Source organism: Cornus florida, unplaced genomic scaffold (assembly GCF_030987335.1).
Source record: "Cornus florida cultivar Cherokee Brave unplaced genomic scaffold, ASM3098733v1 CherokeeBrave_3.0.0_Hap2_Chr01, whole genome shotgun sequence".
In the NCBI taxonomy this organism is placed as follows: domain Eukaryota; kingdom Viridiplantae; phylum Streptophyta; class Magnoliopsida; order Cornales; family Cornaceae; genus Cornus; species Cornus florida.
Window position 1 is genome coordinate 39,999,662 of NW_026775571.1, and position 6,317 is coordinate 40,005,978.

The 6,317-nt window shown below is 36.6% G+C and overlaps 1 pseudogene; it reads right to left on the reverse strand.

Moving 5' to 3' along the window:
• Positions 1–3,146: 3,146 nt before the first annotated feature.
• Positions 3,147–3,245, reverse strand: LOC132283579 (small nucleolar RNA R71; annotated as a pseudogene).
• Positions 3,246–6,317: the final 3,072 nt, after the last annotated feature.

Here is a 6,317-nt window from a genome sequence, read left to right on the forward strand (position 1 = left end):
TATTTAAACCCTTTAAGCTTAGGCATTCTAGTACCTTTATCTATCTTACTCTATCGTTTTAGATTAATTTCGAATTATTTCCATTTTCAGGCACTTATCCAGAAAATAAACTAACTCAGCCAAATAAGAGCTTAATTAAAGCAATTCTGGGATTAAACAAAGAAAGGAGCAAAGTGGAGAAAGAAGGAAGCAAATGAAGCCAAAGGTGGGAAGCAGCAAAGTTCGATCGATCCAACTTCAAGGTTCGATCGATCGATCCAACTTCAAGGTTCGATCGATCGAACACTGATCGATCTCAGTACTTAAAGATAGATCCAAGCCTTGACCCAAAGCAGAAAGTCCAAAGTTCGATCGATCCAACACCACCCTTCGATCGATCGAACACTTTTGTCCTTATCCAAATGTTTGATCATATCCACAGTTGTACCACCCAATAACCATTTTTGTCATTTTCCCAAATATATCTCTCAAAATATCTCGGATTTGTCTTTTCCCAAAAAGCTCAACCAGTTGGATTGATCCAGCCTCAGTTCCATGGATCTCAGCAAGTTCGATCGATCCAAATCCATGGTTCGATCAATCGAACTTCCTCCAGTGCGAAAAAGTTAAAAAGCCAGCTTATTTAATCCATCCTCTATCCAATCATTAGAGAATATTCTTTGCACGACCCTAGCTCATTTGGTGTGTCACTTGACCTACCTGTAAAAGGAATATGATGCACTTTTTGAAAGGGAGATTTTAGCATTTGGTAGATACAATTTTAGAGGCTATTCTTAGTGTAGAAGAAAAGAGGAGGAGGCTAAAGACACCATTCGAGTTTTTCATCCACAAATAACAGATTTCAACCATGGAGTTAGCCCTTGAGGGTTGGAGCAACATCACCATGAGTGGCTAGACATTCTCTTGGGGCTAGAGTTAGCCCTAAGCATGCTTTCTATATCTTAATCTTGTGTATTATTGAAGGATTAGTGTTTTAATTAATGTTTTGACACTTGGATATATATAAATCTTGTTTATTCAATGATTTATGTGGTTTAATGCTTTCAATTGATCATTTCATTCTATCCATATGTCTATGTATGCTAGAATAGATGTTCATGTGCTTGTCTCTAGATTTTGTGTTATTGATGCATGTCTATGTGTATTGATGCTATAGATTTAGAGATTGTCAAAACATAGTGCTTAAAAGAATGCTCTTGTGATTTTCTTGATGGTTCATACTTATTCCTTGATGGATTGTGCCTCTCCCCTAGTTTATTTTCATGCTAGTAGTGTAGATGTAGTGTAGTTGTAGCGTAGTGTTAAATGGGAGGACAATCCATGCTTGTTGTTTGATGATCTAAGCTTTTGAATGCAAGTAGCATATGTCTCTAACCTTGTGTTGTATTTGGATTGTGAGCTTAATGAAATGATTAATGACTTGTTTTGATCTATTGTGCTTTTCACATGTTGTTTAGACAATATATGCTTCATTGCTTAGATATATTGTGCCTTTCACATGATGTTTAGACAATACATGTTTAACTAGTCATCCTTACTTATTGAATCAACCAAACACACACACACACACCAATATTGCAACACACCATTTGCCCTCATTAGTCACTTGTCAACGGTATAGAAATGCATTGCTTGGTGGTGATCTCTAAACCCCAAGACTCTTCTCTCTCTTACTTACTCTTAGTTGTATTCTTTTGTTATTATTTAATTCAATTTAGTTGCTCTCTAATTAACCAACCAACCAATTGTTTGATTACTCAACCTACTAGCCCTAATAGCGATTCCACAACCTTGTCCAACCCTCACAATCCCTTGGGACGATCCCTACTTGCCCTAGATATATTTATAGTGAAAGGTAGTAATGGCTTCTATAAATGTAAAACTCTTGGCCCTCTCCTTAAATTTCACACTCTCAAACTTGGTGGTAGTGTGGCCTCCGTCCTTCAATTTTTGGCGCCGTTGCCAGGGATTGATTGATTTGATTTGGCAACGTCGGATTTGTGGAATCAATTAGGATTAGTACTCTTTTGATCGTGTCTTTACTTTACTTTTATTTTTCTTTTTGGTTATTTATTGTGTTGTTCTTACTTGACTAGGTGCATTGTTGGAAAGGAAGCAAGCAAAGGAGCATTGAAGCTAAGTAAGCAAGGAAAAAAGCTAAAAATTCTAAAAATTTGCTAAGCTAGGCTTTAAATTTGGAGTTGAAGTGCTAAAGGACCTTTGTGAGACTTTCTTTACTCAATCCCTTAGTTAAATCGTTGGCCCGCGTGGAGGCTTATTTTTATTGTTCTTTGCATCATTGTTGTTAAAGCATGGGAGTATGAATTAAGTGTTTGTGGAAGAAGTCTAATTGCATTGTTGTGAAGGCATAGTGTTTGTCATTCTTTGTGCTTGTTGTGTTTTGCATTATGCATGCATGGACGTCGTTCATTGAGACCCACTCTTGTCCCTTTAGATTTGCATCTTGAATCCGTAATTAGAAATCCTAGGGGAAGAGGAAGTTCAAATAGAACCAATCTATCAATGGATGACCATAATGATGATCATGTTAAGGACCTTAGTCACATAGACCAACAAGGTATCCTTCATCCTAATGTGCACAATGAGAACATACAAGTACCATTAGGCATGCATAGGCCATACATTCACCAACCACCACAACAACAAGGCCAAGCTCTATATAGAATGCCAAGGCCAATGTATGTTCCACAACCTCCCATAATCAATCAAGGAATTCAAAACCAAGGTGTTCATGTTGCACCTCAAGTAGCTAATCCACCTCTTGCTTTAAAAGACCATTTTGTGCCTAATGAGTATAATGCACCTACATGCATCCAATTGCCTCCATTTAGAGCACATCATTATGAAATTAAGCCACAAACCATTCAAATGCTTCCTAACTATCATGGACTTCCAAGTGAAGAACCTTACAAACATTTGGATAAATTTCTTGAAGTATGTTCCACCGTAAAATATACGGACATGCCGGAAGAGGTCTTAAGACTCAAACTTTTTCCATTCACCTTAAAAGATAAGGCAAAATATTGGTTTAACAATCTTTGGCCTTTTTCAATCACTTCTTGGGCAGAAATGCAACAAGAGTTCTTGAAGAAGTACTATCCAATTTCAAAGACCAATGCCATGAGAACCTCAATTCGAGAATTTTCACATGGGGATGGAGAAACGTTTCATGAGGCATGGGAACGCTTTAATGAGTTGCTTAGGAAGTGTCCACATCATGACATGCCCAAATGGCAATTAGTTCAATATTTCTTTGAGAGCTTATCGGACAATTATAAGGGTATGGTTGATGCTTCCATGGGTGGCTCATACATTGATAGGTATGAGGATGACGTGTGGCGTCTTTATGAGAGTGTGAGTGAAAATTATTTGCATAGAACATTATCATCCAAGAATAGTAGAAATTCACAAGGTAGGAAGAGTGTTGGCTTACATCAAGTCGACCATTCAAATGAAATAGCCGCTGAAATGAAGTCTTTATCTCAAAGGTTTGATCAATTTTTTATTAACCAAAACTCGGCGAACCAAGTATCTTCCTTCCCAAACCATTCTCATCGTGCATCAAATGAAACATGTATGACTTGTTCTAGTGTCCTTCATTCTACTTTTCATTGTCCTCATGGACAAGTGCAAAATGAGCCTAATGAACAAGTCAATGCAGCTTTTGTGAACTAAGGAAACAATCCTTATGGTACTCACTATAATCCAAGTTGGAGGACTCATCCGAATTTCTCTTGGTAAAACCAAGGAGAGGGCTTAAACCCTTCCCAAGGCAGTTTTCAAGGGAAGTACATTCCACCTCCACTTCAAAACCAAGGATCCCAAGGTTATAGACCTTATCAATCACAAGGGAATCAATTTGCTAATTCTCATTTTCCCAACCAATCTTATTCCTAAGGAAATACTAGAAGTCCCGCCTTTGAAGAAAAAGTTTTGAATGCTTTAGGCACTTTAGAGGCTAACACTTAATTACTTCATTCTCACTCTCAATCTATTGCGAAGCTAGAAACCCAAATAAGGCAAATAACAAGCACTCTTAATGCAAGAAAGAAGGGAAAGATGCCTATTAATGCCCCACCTAAGTAACAATGTGTTGTGGAAACCCATTCCTCATCGAAAGGCCACACCATTGAACATATTAATGCGGTGACTACCTTGCGGAGTGGTAGGATTGTGGACAATCAAGTTGAAATGTCCAATAAAGAGAGTGAACTGGTGCAACCTCAAGTTGTCACCCGTCCCGTTTCATATCCCATTCCTCATTCATTGCATATACATGATCTTGTGAATGAGAAAGTCTTGGAAAATGTGTTTGAAAAAAAAGTTTTAAAAAATGATGTTGAAAAATTTTTGTTAAAAAATGATTTGAAACAAAGTGATTTAAAAACTTTTTGTTTTGGAAAGAGTTCAAAAGAAAATTCTGAAAACGTGTTTGAACCAAAAGTTCCATTTTCGGATGCCTTAAAAGGATCCATTTCAAAAGACAAGCAAAAGGCAAAAACCAATGAAATTATGGAAATGTTTAGGCAAGTAAAAGTTAATCTTCCACTTCTGGATGCAATCAAGCAAATTCTGGCTTATGCCAAATTCTTGAAAGACTTGTGCACCCAAAATCGGAAGAACAAGAGCCAAACACCAAGAAAAGTGATTTTGACTGAGCAAGTAAGCTCAATTTTGCAACATAACACTTTGCCAAAGTTTAAGGACCCCAGTTCACCCACTACATCATGCATTATTGGTGATCATATCATTAATCGGGCGCTTATTGACTTAGGAGCAAGTGAGCAAGTGTTAACCTTCTTCCATACTCGGTTTATGTCAAATTGGGCCTAGGTGAACCAAAACCGACGTCGGTAGTTTTGCAACTTGCCGACCGATCTATCAAAAAGCCTAAGGGTATAATTGAGGATGTTTTGATTAAAATTGATAAATTCTTCTTCCCGATTTATTTCGTTATCATTGACACGGAACCGGTCCCCAATCCTAAAAGCTAAATTCCCATTATCCTTGGCCGTCCTTTCTTGGCTACCGCTAATGCCAACATCAATTGTAGGACAGGGATAATGAAGATCTCATTTGGCCACATGAAGGTGAAGCTGAATATCTTCAATCCCACACCTAATTCATTTGACAAATATGAAGGAGAGGTTAACGTTGTAGATAAATATCATGATCTTCAATGTCAAGGAAGTGAGCTTTTGTGTAAGACCAAAACTTCCAAAAGATCATCTTCAACCTTGCATTCTCAAAGTGTTGTTTCAAATTCTTGCTTTGAAAGGGCACGGAAGCCCAAAGGTTGTGATTGCATAGACAAAGGATCAAAAGTTTCTTTTGAGCTTAATCCAACAAGTTCTTCAAAGAACCATTTGTTGGGTGGAGTTCAAAGCATTTTTCACCCCAACAAGGAAGGGATGCATTACAAGATCTTTGATCTGGGCTTAAAAAGCCCAATGTCTTGCTAGAGACATTAAAGACTAGCAAAAACATTTCGTAGGGTGTCAAAACCCTATTCCTCCCTCATTTCTATCTTAAATTTCATTTCTTGCGAAGTCTAGATACTTGTTTTTGGTTTTCATATGCATTGCAAAGAACTTTGTTGAGGATTGCATGAGCTGTCATGTCATTATTGAGCATTCTGCATAGTTAGATCGATCGAACTCCATTCTGCATCCAACAGTTAGAAAAAATTTCGAGCTGTAGAAACCTGCATCCAAGTCATCTCTCTGTCCCATCGTTCGAACTTATTCTTAGACTGATCAAGAGACCTTCGATCGATCCAACTTCAAAGTTCGATTGATCTCACGATTCAACACTTAGAAAAATTTTGAGCTTGCATTAACCTGTATATTTTTGCTTTCTATCTCATCGATCGAAACATTCCAAGATTGATCTGAAGTTCTTCGATCGATCCAACTTCCAAGTTCGATCGATCTTCAAGTTCCAACACTTAGCCAAATTTTTGAACCATAAACCTGCATATTTTTGCCCTTTGTCTGATCGATCGAACTCTTATTCCTATCGATCTCAGTTCTCCATTTCATTGTTTGACTTTGTTTGGACTTTTTCAATTTTCAAAAATCCAAAAATATTTTCATTTTTATTTTACGTTATTTTATTTTCATTTCATTTCATTTTATTTTATTTCTCAAAAATATTTCAAAAATACAAAAAGATTTTGTTTTATTTTATTTATTTTTCAAAAAAAAAAAACAAAAATCCAAAAATATTTTATTCTATTTTATTTTATTTTACAATTTTTAATTTTAATTCTAATTTTTAATTTTAGTTTTGCATTT